The sequence below is a fragment of the Delphinapterus leucas genome, chromosome 9 (assembly GCF_059928025.1).
Source record: "Delphinapterus leucas isolate spDelLeu-1000000601 "Yukka" chromosome 9, BTC_Dleu_Yukka2, whole genome shotgun sequence".
Lineage (NCBI taxonomy): Eukaryota > Metazoa > Chordata > Mammalia > Artiodactyla > Monodontidae > Delphinapterus > Delphinapterus leucas.
Window position 1 is genome coordinate 33859733 of NC_143137.1, and position 21606 is coordinate 33881338.

Below are 21606 nucleotides of genomic sequence, written 5' to 3' on the forward strand. Positions count from 1 at the left end.
CCCAACATGCTTCTCTTAATTTACTTTTAATATAAATTATTCTAAGTTTAAATTGTTTTAAGCTTTATTTACAGTGTGATGTTTAGAACATGCTAGAAATTGCATAATTTACAACTACTTAAGCTTATTAAAATTATGAGAAGCTTCAAATGAAAACTTAAAAATTTCCAAAATGGTACCTACTTTTAGAGTTCTTTTTGAGCTAAATCACCAAAACATATTTGACGTCTGTCTTAATAGGAAAGGAGTTTGAAGGACCTATTTGAAGAGAATGAGAATTTGTGACAACACAGATGGACCTAAAGGGCATTATGCTCAGTGAAATAAGTCAGAGAGAGAAAGGCAAATACTGTATGATATCACTTGTATGTGGAATCTAAAAAAAAAAAAAAAAAAAAAACAAATGAACAAGCATAACAATACAGAAACAGACCCATAGATACAGAGAACAAATAAGTGGTTGTCAGAGGGGAGGAGAGTGGGGGAATGAAAGGAAAGAAAAGGTAACTATGTGAAATAATGTGTGTGTGTGTACGTCACATTGTACACCTTACATATATATAATTTTTTGTCAGTTGCACCTCAGTAAAGCTGAAAAAAGGAAAAAAAAAGGAATAAGAAGACCTTAAGTATTATTTAGATTGGGACAGCAAAACACAAAGTTCTTTTGACTTCTCTATTTAAGAATATGACAGTGTTGAAGGGAATATATATGATATGAGAGAAGACAGGAAAAATTGTGAAGAAAACAAAGAAGAAAATGAGGAGGGAAGTGCCATGGTTGGAGATTGGAGCCTGTGGAAAGAGGCAAGTGGGAAATTCCTTAGGGCAGATGGTTAAATATCTTTTAAGAAAAGTGATTTCTAAAAATCAAATTTAAGTTTGTTATATGTGCATACCCAAGCTCTCAATTAAGTCATTACCAAAAAAATTACATATACAAAACATAAAATTAAAAAAAAACAAAAAAGGAAAAGTGAGAGCCAGCACGTATAAACTTTTTTTTGACCCAAAAGTTATTTATTAAAGTTACAATAAAATACTTTTCAATGCATTAAAAAATTGCAAAATAATTGATGCATTTTTCAATAAAGATACCAGATTTAATATTTACTGACAAGATAAAGATATGTTTAATGACTTGTTCTATTTCAAGGTCACCTTATTGAGCGATACATCATGAAATCAATAGTTGTACATGTAGGAAATTTACTAATGGAGCTCTCTTCCACGGGTGTGTATATTTTAATTTGTCTCATGTGTGTATCTCTTCCATTCTGATGATTGGCTAGAACAGCAATCTGTATCATGAATGTACGAGTTGGCTTCTTATGATTATCAGTTAAGGGAAGGTGAATCCAGCCACTTGGTTGCACCAATTCAAGTTGCCGAATTTCTTGAAGATTGTGAAAATTATTTCCTACTCTGACTGAGATCTTGCTTGGAGTATAGCTTTCATCAGATTTGTAGTCTGCATAAATACATAATGTCTTCACTGTTGTTTTTCTTCTGAATTGGATGTTCACTAAATGAGTCTGGGAGCCATCTGACTGCCAGTAAGTTTCTAGATTATCATCTTGTAATTGATCCACTCCAAATCCTGGTTTGCAAGATGAGAGAGCACATATAAACTTCTGGTATTCTCTGGAGGGTGTATTCAACTCTCTATCCTGCTGTAGCACTGTCTTCCAGTCTTATCATAAAACTGGATCACCAGATCACATGGACAGTTTGTATACTCTCTCGGGAGGACGAGATGTTTCTACAGTGTATTTTGGAACCCCATCAGTAGAGACCTCTGATTCATTGAGGATTCCAGAGAATGCCAACTTGAAACCTAAAAACAATTACGATAAATTTGAGGAACTTCAGTATTAATTTAGCATTGAATCCCATGACCTGGATGCTACTTCCCCAAAAATTTTGGCAAAGAATGCTTATAGTATTATCCTTGTGGTTGGAAACTTCTCAACAAAGCAACACACATAGATGAAAGCAATGCTTTGATGGACTTTTTGAGAAGGATTCAATTTCATCTCCATCTATGACTACATGCCCAGAATCATATAAACAAAGACTTCACAATTTAGCTGATGTTCCAAGATTGAAATTAGTTGCCTTGGTTCTCCTTGTTGAATCCCAGAAGATGGGCTGAATTCAGGAAGCACTGTGCCTTTGCACTGCTGAAGCGTGCTTTCAGTGTGTCCAGCAAAATGGTCCCAGAACACCAGCAGAGCCACAGAGAGCTGGAAAACACTTTGGGACTAGTAATAAGAACCTTTAATGATTCCTCTCTAAAGTCCTTAGCTGTAGAAAATCCATTTTCTGATCCTTACTGTCAAGAAGAATAATGGGTAATGCATCTATACCTATATTTGGTGGAATATAAATTTTTCTCCCTTTTATTTAGATATAAAACAACCAAGTTTTAGCACAGGTATTTTTTTGTAGCTATGGCACTTACAATTTTTTCACCATCATTTGAATCAGTTTGACTTCCCAGTGAGTGATGTACAGCAGACAAATACTTCACTATACCTGAGAGTGAAATTAAATCGACTAGCCACACACTGCTAGCTCTAAACTTGGAATTCTTGTTGACAATAAAAGATTACAAAATATCTTGCTTCAGAGCCTATGGTAAATAATTTCAGATATAATCATTTTATGCATTGTCTCCCTTGAGGCTCTGAAATATTCGCAGTATCTCTCCACACAGTCTACACTAGGACACAAGCACACTCACTCACTTGCTCATCTAAGTTAATATTTTGCTCTTGTTTCTTTAGTCTAAATGCCCTTCCCCTAAATTTCAAGTCTCATCCCTTAAATCTGGGCTCTACTGCTCATTCTTCCATACACTCTTTTCCTCATTCTCCTTGTACTTTTCTCAGAATATTGCTTGCACCTCTGTTTGGCTTAATTTCCTTCATCAAGGTATTTGTTGTCTGTTGGAGGCAGATGCAAAGCTCCTTGTAAGCAGATTCGCTCTCATTTATCTACTTTTCTCTGCAACTAGCTTTGAAATATTTGGTGATCTGAATAGAAAAAGGAGTCCAAAATTCAGACTTCCATGGAAAACTAGTGGAGAAAAATATCCAGTTACTCTGCATTTTTTGTATTTTGTATTAGGAGTTTATGGAGAAAACTCCTAGAAAAATCAGACAGGGAAAAACACTACACTGAGGCCTATGCCGTAGTGCTTAAATTTCATACATAGGCTCTAACTATGTGGAAATTTGCTACAGTCTCTGAGTAGCAAAGACTTCCACAATGTGCACAAAGGTTTTGACTAATTGGACTGAAATGACAGGTTACTTTAATTGAACAAGTTAGATATCATTTTGAGCTACACTCTTATTTGGTGTCTAGAGAGCCAATAACAAAGGGAATTGACTGAACTTTTCAACTTTTCACTATTTATTTAGACACTGTATAGACATAGCCCAAAGGAAATCTCTCCCAAAATACCTCAAAGAATTTTTTCTTCAACTGCATAAGATCATGAGAAAATAAAATCCCTCTGTTCTCAAATGACACTTTAAAGTTATGAGTATTATGTGGGGAAATCAGTTCAGCCATGGATTATCAAAACAACAGAAATATAAAACAGGTATCAATTTATAATATTTGCTGAAATAAATTGATTCAAACTGTCAGCTAGGTTCTTTGACACTGAAAATAAAATACCAAACATACTAAAGTAGAAACTTAGCAATGAAAAGCCTGACCCTCCCTTTTTATGATATTATCTTACTGTGAATTGAACTGATTGATAAATTAAGTTCAATTTGGCTCATTTTGCATGAATTCAGTCCTGGGTCAAAAGAGTTTTTAAAGTTTTCTCACACCTTTTCTACTGGCCCATATTTTTATCCTTTGTAGAAACCATTTTGCAGTTATGCTGAATTGATTCTACTGAGCTCCATAGCAATGGCTTTCTATCACTCTGTTGCCTTTGAAGAGAGCAGTTTTTCTGACATGATCTGGGTCTTGGGTGAGATGAGCGCATCTCTTCTTTTGTTGGTTGTCAGAAAGTCTCATTTGTGTGACTAGTTTAATACCAAAATTAAAAACTTAAGTAGTAAATGGACTGGGGGAGATTCAGGTACAACAAGTTAAAAAGAAAAACAGTAGGCTTTAAGAGCGTATGCATGAAAGAGCAATGTGCCAGGATGGAGTTGTGTACCTCGATGGATGACTGCCATCAAAAAGCACGCATCCATTGAATGCTGCCATTGTATGTCGGCCCAAGCTGTGTTGAAACACTTTCTGCTGAAGTGTTCTGCCCAGGGTGGTGACCTGTGGTCCCCTAGGTTCTAAGCTGTCCTATGGATAGAAATACATTTCCTGTTTCCCATATCCCCCATCTCCCCACCCATATATCAGGGATTGGTTTGAAAGAATGAAACAGAGACCTTACAGATGCTTAAAGACCAGAAATCCTATCAAGGGGAAAAAGAAATGGAAAAGAGAAGAAAGAGAATAAATCCCCAAATCCCTGCACATGCAAAGCTTTCTTATTTTTTTTTTTTCACACTTCTAAAGTGCCCATTCAAAACCACATGAGTAAAAATGAAGTTGTGTGTTTTTCACATCCTTCAGAACAGGCTAAGGGATGAGGGTGAGTTCCCTATAGTCAAACATGCCCAGAAGTAGCAAACTTTGACTTAGCCACAAGCCAAATAAACTGCTCCCGAATAATCGGGTCTTGGTTTAAATCCATAGAGATGCTCTTTTCATGTATGTGAGGTGGACTTTTGATTTCATCTCTGGAACAAAGTTTGAAGTTATTCTGTGACTCTGGCCTAGAAAATGAAGAAAACCCTTGTAACGGGATGGCTCATGTAGGCTTATTATGAGTGTGTGTTTAACTGCCTCATGTGAATTATATTTTGAATCATTACCACTCAAGAGTCACAAGGTTTCATCTACTTAAGCTCAAGATACCTGTGTGGAAAAGCATTCTAAACTCAACTCGCTGGGAAAATACCATTTTAATACTTGAGTACTTAAATACAAATATTATAACAGAAATTAGAGCTTTCTGGTTTTCTTGACTTGTATCACATTAAATTAACAGACACAGTAACAGACCTACATTACATATCAAAAGAATAACTTTTTAGAATTCATATCCGAGGGAAAGAGACAAAATTTAGTTTTTATGTCTTTTTACAATGGGTAGAAAGGTCCGTGAGACAGAAGGATAAGATGAGCTCTCATCCTAGCATATGATATAAAATGGATCTGAAGAAGTAAAAACATAGATGCTTAATGAACACTGAAAGCATGAGTGACACCAGGACTCACGTCTAATTTATCTCTTTCTTTTCCCTGGACTTAGTATACTGGACTGATAAACTTACCTCAAGATGGATAGTTCATAGATAATTTCATCCCAAATCCCACCATTACAAATGGATTTCAAGCCTTTAAACTTTCCACTGTCCCCTGAACTTGAAATTTTTCAATCCTACTTTTGTCAGAGTGATAAATCTTTCTGGATGTATCTGGAAGGAAATTTGCTTTAAAATTTAAAATTTGCTTTAATCCCCTGTGGTCTGCAATAAGGTTCTGAAAGGGAAATACCAATATACCAGGTCAATACAGGAATGAAAATTTTTAAAGTACCAAATCCCAGCATGCATATTCATAGTGAAAACCTAAATGACCAAACCAGGACTATGTTTTTTTTCTAGCTCAAACAAGCTCCAGTAATGAAACATCTAAAGCTATATAATAAAAATGATACTTTGTTATGGAAGGAGAATGGCTGTGGAAGTTTATTATTCTGTAGAATTTTATCTTCAGTAATATTTGTCTACATTTGGCCATGGAGCATATGAATTTAACCATTTGTTAAGAAGAGTGGAGGTTGTCTAACTTGAGGCAAATGCAAATGTAGCAATAATATTATTAGTAAGGGGAGTTTATTGTGCAAAGTATATTTTGCAAAATATACAGATAACTGCTAAGGTCATTGGAGAATTAATAAATTCCAACCCTAAATGTGCATGGGACGGTCTTTTACATGAATGTGTAATGCTCTTAATTTAATAGCCTGACATCAGCAATGGAAATAACAATGTTTATTCTGCTATAGGCATGTAGTAAAGCCTAACCACAGAGGCAGTATTCACAGTTTTAGAAAGGATAAAATAAGAGATCAACACCAGTTTTGTCTTTTTAGTGGCAGGGATTTTGCTTCTGATAAAAAATAGTTCCCAGTTTTCATAAGAGAATTCCTTAATTAATAATTTCTTGATAAAACAGATACTTATAAATGTTTATATATGTAAAAAATATATATACATATATAAAGCATTGTAATAGTGGAATACCTTCTTAAACAGTCTTATCTTTCCATCTTCTTTGTTCCTTTGTGTCAGAAACTAGGAGTATCCTGTTAGGTATGTCACTATTCTAGAAGTAATAACATTGTCCTTATTCACTACAGTAAGACCTCTGTGGTAACAGTGCTAATCTTAACCACTGACCAGTATAAGAATGCCACCCTCTATCTAGGGCCATACCTTCTATCCAAGTATATATACGATCAAACAGCAATAACCAACAAAAGATCAGTATAATAACGACCCAAGCTATATTTCTATGGCAGAATCATTTTTTGTAACTTTGAAAGTTCAGTTATCCTTTTTGGTTAAAATTATGCAGCCCTTAAATAACTCTGAGTAAATGGATTATGTGCCATTAAGAGGTTTCTTGAAAGTTTTCATTAGCTACGAAATAAAATAGCTTTAAGCTTTAGAATGTTCTACTCAGTTGGAGACTCTCATGTCTTTCTGATATTCTTGTGACAATTTCTATTCTAAGTGTCAAAAACAACTCTGCTATCTGGAACAAGTCGTGTAGTATTCTCTCCTTTTAATATTCTAATCGTGAGGTGTGAAGTGAAATGGTTGCACAGTGTAATGGTGGTAAAGAAGTGGAGTGTCAATGAGACACGGGGAAGGTGACAGACTCAGAATAGGTCCCTGAGGTGCTCTCCAAGTGCACTGGATAAAGATTCCCCTGGGAAAATTTTCTCATTAGTTCTCAGACACAGTTCAGTAATTCAATAGCGCGAGGTTACCATTAGTCACAAGACCAAAACATGTTACTTTCCATGCTTTAGTTCCTTTATTTGTATATGTCATTTTCAGACTGAAAATTATGAGCCCTACTCTCATGCAAAGACAGTCAGTGAGTTGTTTACATACTGAAGTATGAACTATGACAAGCAGATTCTGTAGAGTTTTCTTTTAATTGTTGATGTATGAAGCAATTCAAAGGGAAATAGACATTTTAAATGATTCTAATGATACTTCCCTAAACAACTGTCAGTTCTTTATACCAGAATTACTAAACATGCACACATATACACACGTGTGCACATTTTCATAAGAAAATCAGGAAGCATTCAGACATGGTTAAAGAAAAGATCACATTATCAAAAACCTCTCTCACCCTTATTTATGCTACTTATAAAGTAAACTTGTCACTGCTTAAAACCAGTTACTCTCTAGTGACTATATTCTGTTTCAGAAATTGTTAACGTTCTTTCTAAAATCAGAAAATACTGAATGATTTACTGCACATGTGAATATGAAATATTCACATTTTGTACTGCAACTGAGGGGAAACTCAAAGACCGTGGCCCTTAATTTCCTATGTAATTACTGAGAAAGATGTTAAAACACATAGATTATAATTCTACATCTTTTCTTTTTCACTGTCATAAACAATATGTACCTTTTTCTATCTTTTGAAAGTTAACTGCACTCCCACTCTACACTTGAAGGCATAATGGGTCGGGGGATTGTCTGCCTCATTACTCACTAGGTCAGAAAGAAAGAAGTATACACCCGACAACCCTATTGGTCACTTAAATCCTCCTTGTTAAATTAGGGAAACATTAATGAAATCTGTGAAAATGAAAATTAGATGCTATACTAACAGATTGTTGTAGATTTTTGTATTTCATAAGATAACTCAGTATTTTACTTTGCAGACTTTGCAATGATAGTCATTCTTGTGTTTAAAAGATAACTAGTGTATGGTGTTGTAAAAAATTACTCCATTTAGTTTATAATATATATTCTAGAGGAAATATAATTTAAATGTATCCACCTAAACATCATGACAGAATGGAAGAGGAAGTTAACCTTTTTTAAATGCAAAGTATGTTTCTTACAGAAATAAAATGTGGTAAGTAAACTGCAAGGGGAAGTTATCTATTAGAAATAATGATGAGACATAGAGGAAAGACTAGACTTTTCCATATGAACTGGTTAAAAAAAAAAACCACTTCCTAATAGAAACACACTCCTATCAAAATAGTAATGATCAGGATTCCAAACAAACCATCAGATACTTCTGTTTATGTGCTACCCATAGACTTATTGTTGAATTATGAATTGTAAATATTTATAAGTGACTCATTTTAAAGAAGTTGTCAGCTGCAGCTACAGTTCTTCACCTTCTGTCATCCCAGCTATAAAGGGGGCTGACTCAATCACTTTCTTGTCAGGCTACCTTTCTTCCCTAGAATACTCAATTCCCAAAACACAACAAAATATAACTGAATGGAAAGTGCTAATGATGCATGATTGCCAAGAGGTATTAAGTTTTTAAAGGTACTTTGCTGACTACATTTTAAATGAGCAAAATCCTGAAATTAATTTCCCAAGGCAGTAATATTTGTATTTTTAATAGATGTCCACTGAAAGGAAATATATAATATTGTCTTCTGGTATGTCTGTCTTTCCTGTGGTATGAATCATATCAGCTTTTAAAGTCCCAAGTATATGTAGTTTACTCCATATTTAATTATATGATCTACACTCATAAAAACTAGACTAATGAAAAAAACCCAACATTTTAATTAAAGGAAAGTGGCTTGAAATGATAAGATTTGGAAACTGTCCTGTATTAAAGGTATATTTTAAATCTTTAGGATCAGGCTGATGTCATTTTCAACAATTGAGTCAAAATCTTTATATTTAGCAAATAATACAGAATGGTTCTCAAATCTTTTAATTTCATGCCATTTCCCCTTTAAATCACCTTAAAAGTGCCACTCTGATGACAAAAGCTGTCTTCTCTACTGACTTGATAACAATCTAAACTTGTAATTTCTTTACTATTTTTGACTTGGGTTGGTTATATTATGTTTCTGCTGACATTGTGTTTTGTGGTATGTTTTCATAACTGAGAAGAATCTTTTCTAAGCAGGAGAGATGGATGGTTCCTGAAAGCACAGCTTATGGGTTCAAATTTTTAGAAACAAGTGAAAAATTTTCTGTTGTGTTTATTTAGTCATTATTTTAGAAAAATTAGGCTTTTACTTAAATTTTATGCTGTGAAGAGTTGCTTATATCTATATATATTTTAGTATACACAAAAGTCAAAATCAGTAATGGAAACTTAGCAAAACAGCTGAGTACTTTTCATTCAAATAATCAGATAGTCTCATTGAAAGGAGGCCTTAAAGTAGGAAATCAGTGGTTTTCCCAGGTTATGGTATAAGTAAGCTAATGGCAATGTGTTAACCCTTCTTTAAGTATCTGTCCATTTAAAAAATCTTCTATGTGAAATAGCTCTTAAGAATCTTTTAGAAATTTGTGATGTCCTTACTATCATTGTAGTGCTGTGACTTACACATGCTCTCACTGACACTCACAAGCAAACAGACTCTATACCCACATGCAAACACATGAAAGTCAGGGCCCGCTCAACAGATGTCCTCTTGTGTGGGAATCATATCACTTTTTTCTGAAACACTGAAGGCACGACTTTCAAGTAGTTTTAAATTTAAAATCAGGTTAGTGCATATTTAATTTCGACATGTTGGTTTAACACCAAGCCACACCAGACCTTTTAAAAATTCAGTGGCTATGATATAAAATTCTTCACTGTGTTGCACCAATAAATTGAGAAGTGCAGTATAATTCTCCACTATCACTGGAACCATCGTGAAATGAAATAAAGACTTTGATACAGGTCCTCACTCAGGTGCACACTCTTTCACAGTTACATTCAAAGTGTTTGTTCACAAAACTTCATAAAAACCTACATAGAAGATGCATAATTTATGGAAGTGAGTAGTAAAAAAGAAAATCAACTCCACCATTTTCTTTCCTATTGGTCACTTTACATGCCAATAGATTAAAAGACTCTGAGTTCCTTTTCTTTGAAGACCACCTTTGTAACTGAGTTATTAAGTTTTTTTTATTTTTTTAAACTAAGCAGCCAAAAGAAAGAGGCACTTGACACCTCCAGCAAGTATCTCAGTTCTTTTCATATTGTCAATAGCTCCACTGATAGCACTGTTCTTTTGACAGCTAAAAGCAGATGTGCGGGTTAAGTATGGGAGCAATTCAGATGTCCACAGTAAACTGCAGGGGGGCAGAGAGAGCTCAGAGAGCAGCAGCTTTAAAGTAATTGACTAATACAGTAAGGATATTAAAGTCATTTAGTGCCAAAAGGGAACACACTGATCCCTGACCCTCAGCCACTTTGGAGTAATCTAGTATTCAATCCAGCGTGTAATGACTGCCAGGCCTGTCAATCCTCCAGGCTCTCCAGTCAAGTGCCTGTGGCTACTATTGGCTTATGGTAAAAGGACAGAAATGCAAGGAAATGCCTCTCAATCAGCCTGTGATGTGATAATGTTATTGCTCCAGTGTATTCTATATTGTCCCCGCATAGTTTAATCTGTTGAGACCCATGTCAAAAATTGCCCGTGGTCCCTAGAGGTCTTTACTCAATCTTTTAGTAATACAAGTGGATTTGAAAGGAAAGGGGATAACTTACTTGATGAATTGTTTCCAGCTAATATATACATATATATATATATATATATATATAATATATATGTACACACACACGCACAAAATAAGAGGTGAACTGTGGCTTAAAGGCTATCTGTGCAAGGTATAAATTAGAAATGTGCTAATCAGCTAGTAATCTGATTTGTGAACCCTTGTTCTTCTTTTACTCCAATGGGCAAAATATTTTACAATAAAAAATATTGACGCAGAAATGTATTTACATGGTGGCTGATTCATATTCAGTGCATGTGCCAAAAGGAGTTTTAACAGGGGAAGATGTCAGAGAAAATGATTTGCTTGTTTCTGCCACTTTGAGCACGTAAGAGTTGGCCAACTTCTGGGAAGCTTGCATTTTAAATGAGTTATTTTGCATTTGTAAAATATAATTATTGCTACAGGCTGCAATCGGAAAAAAAAAAAAAAGAACCTAAGAGAAAGTGTAGGAAATTGCCATTTTTTGTTATTTTTATTTTGCTAATTAAGGCACTAGAAATTGACCCATATAGAGAGAGACTCTAAAGTTGAAAAATCAAAATGGGATAATATTCAAATCCTATTTTATTATCTTACAAAAAGTCTTTGTATTTCTTAGTCATTCCCTCATTTACTTTTCCAAACCTACTGTATAGAATCTTTGGAAACAGAAAGCTCCAGTGATGAGAATACACTATTATTTTTAGAGAACATTAAGGTTACATAGGGGAGGCATTTTGCCTGTTTTTATTCTGTAGGAATCTGCCCAGTTCACCACTGGCAAGGTGCTATACAAAATTAGAAACAAAAGTGAACATCTATTTGCTTGTAGGCTTGAAATAACTTTGGTGTCAAAAACAACTGACTTTCCCCCTCCGTCAACCTGTCCTCTTTCCATTCAGCACTGTAATTAATCAATGTGTGGTTGTATTCTAAAAACCATTCTGCACATTACCCACTTTTGCCACTTGAGATATTCTGAATTTGTGTACAATTTTTGGCAGAATATAAGAGATAGAGGAAAATCTCACTTTTGTGTTCAGTGACTTTCCAGACCTCAGGGGCAGAATGAATGCAGGAGGAATCCCATCGGGTAATTTTTCATTAGTATCCACGACAAGCTGTTTCACCACAGGCTATTGTTTTCATGGAAAGTTCAAATACAGTAGGATGGGATAGGTGTGCTATTAACACACAATGGTGTGATTATTACCTATCATATATATATGACCTTTGTCACCTAGAACATTGATACGCTTCATTATGATGTACCATTCTAGTATAAGAGGAATAGTTGAACAGCTTTAGAGTTCTTTTGCTAGTTGTCTAATTTTATGTTTAAAGTTTTCAGAGCTTTCCTAAGAGGAGAGATAGAAGGGAAAACCAAATAGGTCAAAGCATCGTAGGACTTTAAAGGACCTTGGCATTAATTTATCTACTCCTTCTACATCCTGGCATCAAGTAGCTAAGCTGTTTCGGGGGAGGCTATTTTTTTTTTTTTTTTTGCGGTACGTGGGCCTCTCACTGTTGTGGCCTCTCCCGTTGCGGAGCACAGGCTCCGGACGCGCAGGCTTAGCGGCCATGGCCCACGGGCCCAGCCGCCCCGCGGCATGTGGGACCCTCCCGGACCGGGGCACAAACCCGTGTCCCCTGCATCGGACTCTCAACCACTGCGCCACCAGGGAAGCCCCAGAGGCTATATTTTATATAAAATTCTAAAATTCAGCATCACGTGTATCTGTAAAAAGCAATATGACTCTCAAGTAATAACTTGATTCTACAAGGACAACAAAAAGTCAGTCTTTATAGCTAACCATTGTATTACAAGCTTCTTCAATGAGTTGAAACTTATTTCTTCCTACCATCTCCTTACACAAAGCAATAGTCCCTTTTTATTTATTTATTTTTTGTATAACAACCTCATGTTCCCAGTGACAGTTGTTAAATACACATTTAGTTTTCTCTAGAGTGAATGTGAGTAAAGCATCATTCGGTTTGGGTTCATTGAGTAGGTTCTCCTTTAGCTTCAGCAGAATTAAGGGCACATATCTTCATTTCTCATAGTCAGTATGTGGTTGAAAAAATTTCATTCCTTCAGCAAATGTGAAATTTCAGCTCTGCACATGGCATTATGCCAAGCTCTATAAGGGGTATAAAGAAGAATAAGATATGATCCCTAATTTCAAAAAGCTTACAGACCAATATGGGAAGTAAGACACTAGTCAAGTGACTATAGCAAACAGTTGAAACAGGAGAAGGTAACTAAAATTATTAAGCACCTATAGGTGGCCAGTCAGTCTATATAACTCCAATGAATGGACACAGGATTGTGAGATACTTTCATTCGTTAAGCTGTCCTTACTGAGGCTCGGGAAAGTCACCGTGTTGCAAACTCAGTGACTATATTTGAAACAAGTTCTTTCTGGCTCAGGGGCCACTCTCTCCCAGCAAGACTGCATCTTTTCCATAACAGGAGCCATGATGGCCTAATTCCCCCCATTTGAGGAAAGCCACCTTATTCTTTTCCAAATTGAAATTCTGTTTTTCATTTTAAGGAAAGGTAAGACTGAAGGTAACCATGCCATGCAGTGTATGCAAAGTGATCTTTATGTGGGCTCATCTCTTATTAAATTCATCTCTGAGTCCATGAGGTCAAAAACTATGTCTTATTTCTTATGGTAATCAGAATATACTGGGAGTTTAATAAACATTGAATTGGTTAAATGGGTGCACAGAATGTCTTTATTCTTCTCAGGCCTGGAATTTTCTTCAGATCTAGAACAACTCCCAGAGAATGAAGATAATCCCACCAATTTACAAAGTTGTAAAAAGCCATAAACTTGTTAGCCATCAAAATGTTTAGCCTATTTATATTTATCAGGGTTTTTCCCATACTTTTAATTAAAGCATGAGGATAAGAAGGCAGAATACTTGTGTGTATGAAAAAAGTATTATTTTCTGTGACTTTCATAATTCCATATTTAATGGCAGAATTGTACCAACAGGTTAAAATCAATGGATGATTAGTCTACTAACCAGTTATATCTATATTTACATTTCTAAAGCTGCTGGCTTAGAAGCTACTATTATTATTAAGGGCCATTATGGCAACCTACAGAGGTTTTTTTGAGCCTTAAAAATTATGAACATCTCTTTATTCTTTCCCTTTAACCTGCCCTTTCTTGTTTTTTAAACCTTTTACTGTAAAGTATAACACCCATTCAGATGATTTGCACAAAACATAAATATATAGCTCAAAGAGTGATCACAAGTGAGCATCTGAGTAGTCACCAGGCAGGTCAACAAATACAAAATTGGCAGCAAACCAACAACATCCTTTGGACCTTTGACAATTGCTACTTCCATCTTTTTTCCTTCCTCTTTTCCAAAGGTAACCACTTTTCTGACTTCTAACTTTAAAGTTAAATTTTGTTTGGTCTTTATATACGTGGAATCACTTTTGTATCTGGCTTCTTTCACTTAACATTATATTGGATAGGTTCTTCATTGTAGTTGTATACTTCAGTAATTGAGTCATTGTCGTTGTTGTTATCTATTTTATGAATACCACTTGACTAATTTATCCGTTCTACAGCAGATGAACATTTGGGTTTCTAGTTTGGGAATATTACAAATCATGCTGTTTTAAACGCAGTGTGTGCAGGTTTTTTGGTTGTGTGTATAATTAGGAGTTGAATTAGGGTCATAAATCAGGCATATCTTCAAAATGACAAAATGATGCCAGTTTTTCAAACAGATTGTACCAATGTATTTCTTCACTAACAGTATAAGAGAGTTCCTGCTGTTTTATATCTTAGTAGAGATTTGTGTTGTTGAAGTCTTATTAATTTTAGTCATTCTTTGGTGCATGTAACAGTATCACATTGTTGTTTTAATTTGTATTTCCATGGTTACCAATGAATATAAGCACATTTTAATGTTTATTGGGTAATATCAGTAGATTTTGCAAGTTGCCTTAAAAAATTGCACTTATATCATCAACAGTATAGAATGCATATTCCCTCACACCCTTAACAGCACTGGGAACTATCAAACTTTAAGTGCAAACAAACAAACAAAAAATCACATTATTACCGTGATGCTTTTCTTTCGTTATGGCTGACTTTGAGCATCGTTCTGTGCTTGTTGTTTTTTTTCTTTTAACCATTTTTGCCATTTTTTGTGTGATATTTACTGCTGTCTTTGATCATTTTTTTTTATTGGATTGATTATTTTATTGATTTCTTAAGGATTCTTACAAATTTACTAAGATTTTTGTCTATGGCAAATATTTCCTTTAGTTTGCCCTTTGATTTGGCTTATCCTATCTTTAGCCACACAAAGGTTTTTGTTTTTATGTGGCCAAATTTATCAATCTTCTTTCTTCATGGTTTTAGGGTTTTGTCTATATTTAGGATGGCCTTCTCTACTCAAAGCACCACAAATTATTATTTTTTTAAGTAACTAATGATCTCTTCTAGATCTCTTATGGTTTCAAATTTTACAGTTAAATCTTTGATCTAGGGGGGTTATTTTGGAGTAAAATAAACCCAGAAGCATTTATTGTTCCTTTTTTATCCCTAAATGGCTAGCTAGTTGTCCAAATACTATTTCTCAATTAATACACTATTCTCTACTGATTTAAATTGTCAACTTTGTCATTCACTAAATTCCAGTATACACTTGAATTTATTTCTGGACTTCCCACTTGGTTAAAACTTTCTGTCTATTCCAGAACTTAATTATGAGCTGTTATAATTAAATTTGTTTTTTTTAATGTGTTTTAATAATAGTTTCTTTTTCCTTTCAAAATGTTTTAGATTTTTTACCTTAACATTTTGGATGAACTTTATTAAATAATTTATTTATTTTTTATACCTTTATTGGAGTATAATTGCTTTACAATGGTGTGCTAGTTTCTGCTTTTTAACAAAGTGAATCAGTTATACATATACATATGTTCCCATATCTCTTCCCTCTTGCGTCTCCCTCCCTCCCACCCTCCCTATCCCACCCCTCTAGGTGGTCACAAAGCACCGAGCTGATCTCCCTGTGCTATGCGGCTGCTTTCTGGATGAACTTTAACATCATTTGTTGACTTCTCACCAAAATTTGTGTAATATTAAATTTACATTATACATTAATTGTTGGGAAAATTGGCCTCTTTGCAGTATTGAGTGTCCCCAAGCCAAGAATAAGATGTATTTTCATTTACTCAAATTTTCTTCTCATTCCTCTTCTATTTACTTTTTCTAATTTGCCAGCTTCGGCAAAGAGAGCTTAAGATGGCCAATTGGATACATAAGCCACTAGGTTTCAAATGAAAAGATTTAAATAGGCTAATTTAATAACTAGCTCATTACTGAATGTCATATACTTTACAAATGTTATAGTTTAAAAATGCCCTGAAGTTAATACGTACATTTGTATAAATATGTTGCCCTGTATGTATTAAATGAAAATGCACTGTTTCTCTTATAATTAATTCTCTGGACCCACCAGAAGTCTACTTACATGTATAGGCATACGTATACCCATGTGCATATGATGTATGCTAGTGATCTTTATACAGGTGGAGAGAGGGATTCAAGGTAAAAGTTATATATATTTATTCAGATATATCTCTGATTACATTTAAGATGCAATACCAACAGTAACATAAAGAAAATTATGTACCTCAAGTAAATATTAAAAGTAATATTTTTTCTATGTGGTACAAGTTTGTAATAAATTAACTATAGAATTTAGGAGTATTTTTCCTCAAATAAAAAAGCTCTTATCATGATCAAGTTGTTATTTTTTATTGAAGTAATCCAATATCTGAAGGCCTCATATCCAACCAATATGGTAGCCTTCTTTTCCACAAGAAGGCATGGTCTGGTTGGATAGCAGTAGAATTGGGTGAAGTTGTATGCAATCACATCAATCTATCAAATAACTAGAAGGTATGTGCCGAATGCTTATCATGTGTTTACTTGAAATATAACAGCAGATGAACTGCATATTAACTGACTATAAAGGGAGGTCAGAGCCATGAAAATTGCTGTGGGCTGGAAAGGAGGAAGACGATTTCATAAATTAAGTAGGATTTATAGAAAGTCTTTTAGATTTCTTGAGAAAAGAATGCTACGTGGAAATGGGGAAAGTAGGACATTCCAAAGAAAGAACAAACTGAGCAGATAAGAAGTAGTGATCAAAATGTTTGAGAGATGGAACATGGAAGCTCTTGAAAACCCTCCCTCTTTTTAGGTTTTATCTACAACTCTCCAGTTTGACAACTTTCGACAATAAGAGGCTTAAATTTTGCAATGCTGTTCACCTTCTATTTGAGTTCAAAATATGCCTCCATAAAAGATCAGGCATTGTTGTGATGCTTACAAGCTCTAAGGAGCATCGTTGCTGCGTCAGTTCTCCTTTTAGACTAATTCTATTCTCCTTTTACTCAGAAATCTAAGAGCTCACATGCCAGCTACCCAAGGGATTTTGTTTTTGTTTTTTAGTGAACTAGTACTAAAATCCTAGCCTTCTGCTTCACAGTTGAAAGTAAATAATTTTATCTTACACCATAAAACTATGATTTCGCCTGTACTATTCCTTCAGGTACATTTTAATCTAATAGAACCGTTTTGTAAACATATGAAATGACAGTGCAGTCTTCTCCAAGTCGGATTTCAAACACAAATATATATGTATATACACACATGCATAAATACACACACAAACGTATACACATGCATACTTCTTTATTACCTCAGAATGAAAATGCAAATGAATTTATTAGCCTAAGAGTGGCACCAAATGGAAATTTATGCACATACATTTAAAAAACAGAACCCTTGAAAATAAAGCAGTTGCAGCTATTAATTTTCCTCTTTGACAGTTTTTTAAATTCCTCTAAAAAAATGAAACAGCATGAATACTATCAATATATCACAACAGCCACATTAGGTTTTGTGATATACATCATAATATAAAGAGCACTATTAGAGCACAACCTGGGAACCATTAAATCATTCTAAATCACTGTTACATTCCATTAGTGTCAATGGTGAAACCACATAATAGGCTTTATTACAAACTTCACCTTGGTAGGCCATTGTCTCTAATAACCACTTCTCTATGATGTGGTATCATACTCAGAAATCCAGGGAGATAATAAAGGCTCCCTTATTTCTTTTTTATTGGATGGGTAAAGTTAAATTTAGCTGTAAGTAAAAAAAATCCTGAAGCTTTGTTCACTAACTGCGAGTTGCTGCTATTTGGACAAAAAAAAATTAGGCAGGCTTTGGAAGAACAGTTTGAAATAAATTTAAAACCTGGCAATGCTGAGGCCAGGGTAGGCTGGGCAGTGCCAGCAATTACGATGTCATTTTTGAAATGCAGTTTAGCACATTTGTGCACCTCTTTACACTTTTGTTCAGGAGCAGAGTATTGATTATAGAAACACTGTAAGTTTCAAACCTGCCCTTTCCCTCATTCTCCCCTGGTTTGTGCTGTACCCTTTTAAAAAGTCATTTGGGCACTTTGTTGAGGTGAGGCTGGTAAGGACTTCAGCTCAAACTGAGATCAATTTTCAAATGTTTCAGGGAGAATTGTTGTACAGTGTTCTGTGCCCCTCTTCTTTACAAATAGAACCATTTATTCCCCTCCCCCACTATGAATTTAGTCACAATCCCTTCACTCTGTTTCTTAGATACACTTATAAATATAATCTCACCACCAAGATTTATACTACACGATAGACACCTTTGTTATTGGCTAAGGATGTTTTAGGATAGGATAAAATAAGTGAAATTCAGATGCAATTGCATAAATGAATAATAACGAATGGTTGAAATAATTCATCATTTAATAGACTACCAGATCAAAGACAAAATTCTTTATGTTCTCTCTGTATTAGTTTTGATACAAAATTCTTTATATTCTCTCTGTATTAGTTTTGATAAATTGTAAAGTGTTTAAACAGTTATTGATTATAAATAAGTACATTTATTTTTGTAAAACAACAGTCTATCCTCTGCCTGTGAGCTTTGAATAAGCCAGTTTAGGGCATTGAAATAGATGATTATTCTAATGGCTCCACTTTGCTTTTGGTCCATTCTTTAGGAACAGACTTAAAAAAAAAAACAATAATACTACATGTGTCCCTATGATAAGATGATGTTTTAAACTTAGGAAGAGAAAGCGATAAGGCAAAGAGGAACAAATAACAAATACATTAAGGGAAGTAGAAGTCACCAGGAGTTGAATACTTCAGAAGGATAAACAAATAAAAATCATAGTGAGGAATCTGGTAGATGTCCGTTTATAAGAGTTATCTAATAAAAGGGACAAAAATAAATAAATTTGGAAATCATAAAGTAGATAAAGTATAAGAAATACAGAAATCTGGTCTCATACCTGGTAGACTTATTTAACGTATCCTCATGCCATGAAACACTTTTAGATTTCTCTGTTAATAGTGTTAGATTTCTTTATTAATTTGCTTACCCAAATCAGATATACCACATTGAATAAAACATGTCTCTCCATCCCTCCAATTTCTCTTCCCTTCCGTTTTCTTTTCTTCTTCCTCTCTGTATCTCTCTACCTGCCTCCCTCACTCTCCTTTCCTTATCTTTTCCCCTCTGTCTCCCTCCCTTTCCCTCTTCTGTCCCATCTCCCGCCTGTTAGCTCTCTTGCCCTCTCTTCTTCTTTCTTTCCTTCCTTTTTAAAAAATTAAGTCTTTTTCAGTGCTGGTTTATGCATAATATGTTTGGAAATAACAATGCAGGAAAGTGTTAACATAGCACTTCATGGAAGGAAAAATAAAAACCTGAAGTATTATGGCTTTTTTTATGAGGATTCGAACAGAAAAAAGAATAAGCTTGATTTGCTGTCTCTGTTGCCTAAAGAAAGTCTTTTAGCTAAAGCCTCACCTCTGACCTTGTTTTCCACTTTCAGGGTATATTGTATTTCTCTTTTTTGTTACATGTCTGGTTTGCAATGTCATTGATGTTCATAGGAAAGAGAGAGAATTGCTGTTTGAAAAGTCCATGCTCTGCTTTATGAAGGCTAGCTTTATTTTCTATTTTTGTGATATTTTCTTTTTTTGCTTTTGAAAAAAAAAATCATGATAAAGGTCAACTCTTAAATACATTGGAAAACTTACCTGAGTCAAAATTACAACATTTAAAAAATAATAGATGTTATCTTCTGATGTCAAATTGGCATATCAGACTTTATCACTTCAGAATTGAATCTCAAAGTGTCGTGAATAAACTGGTATCAGAATTAAAAGGAAAACATTGTTGATGTTTGTTCTAAAGCACTGGTTTTAGGCTTCAAATGGGGAACACACTAGGTTTGATTTGTATCACACAGTTATCCGACAGAGTAGTTGTGTCTTCCAGATCAAAGAAAAAAAAAAACCCAAGTCAAGCCATATATTATTGCTTCTTAATTTCATTTACCTTCTGATTCCAGAGAAGATTTTGCTGAAGGCTTAGGAAGAGTAAGAATCTACAGGGAGTGCTTCACTTGTGGCTTTGCCTAATTCTACATTCCTTCTAAATGGAAATGGTGACAGTTGGAAAGGTGGGGGGAAAACTTTGCGGTAGGATCATACTATGGCTAATCTGCCAGGATCAAATAACCTACTTATTACTGAATAAACTAATCTGTTTTCCATATTCTGTACATCCATTCCAATTTTAAGAAACAGTGCTTAAGGAATCTGGATTAATATGTGATTGTAAAGCCTGCTTGGAAAACCAAGAAAAGCAATGCCATTAAATACTCTTTCATAGACCTGGTGTGTATTTTGTGCGATTTTTTTGTTAAATGCATATACATTAAGATTTATAGCACTGCAAATCCTGAAACATCTTGCAAATTGTATACAGATTTAGAAAAGTAGACTTCCAGATCGGGCATTGGTTAATCAAATATAACTTTTTTTTTATAACTTTTTATAGTGACTGATTTTGAGAGTATAGTTTTGATATTATCCTGTTTCTGTAGATGCTATACATTTCACTTATTTATGAAAATAATTCCCTTATCGTCTTCACTTGCCCAAATAAAATGTAGGGTCATTTTCTTTAAACTATCACATAAATATACATGGATTTTCTTCATGGGAATGATTACTTCACATGGTTTCCCATATAACCTTTACACATTAATGTATAGGATATTTAGAAGTCTGTAACTTTTTGGAAATTATAACTACAAGCTGAAAGATTATTTTTCCTTAGAAGACAGCCAGTAGTATTTCATTCAGTTCATTTATGACAGTATGTTAGAAAGCTGCCTGCTAAACCACAAACCTCATCCTGTTAACTCACAGATTCCTATAACCTTGAGCTATTCAGATTTCAAATGGCCAAGTGAAATGTCCCGACCTTCCATTTTTTAGTAAATACTAAGGCATTTTAAGAAAACAGTTGTTTGAGTGCCACAATCATTGTGAACATGTGGACAAATGAGACTTATTTGATGTAAAATGTATGGGAAGAAAAAAGTCACAAACATGTCATAGTCTAAACATAGTTTAGACTAAATACTAAATATATTTTTCTCAGTTTCTCTGTTGTCTTCTTAAAGATCATCTCATGAGAGGTTCCATTCTTCTTTAATAAGTTAATTGAAAGTGTAGTTTTAAATAGGGGAGTTCAGTTAGAAATGGAGAAGGAAACAATGTGAAGCAAACATTTATTGAAGGTTTGCTAAGCAGTAGGCACTTAATTTTCTATAAATATCTTATTTAACCACTTAACTTTATGAGGGATGTGATGGAAATGGTGTTTCCCTTTTT

The 21606-nt window shown here is 34.4% G+C and overlaps 1 pseudogene; it reads right to left on the reverse strand.

Annotated features, from left to right (window-relative positions):
• Positions 1-967: 967 nt before the first annotated feature.
• LOC111182426 (anaphase-promoting complex subunit 10 pseudogene) overlaps positions 968-21606 on the reverse strand; it is a 44512-nt pseudogene continuing 23873 nt past the window's right edge.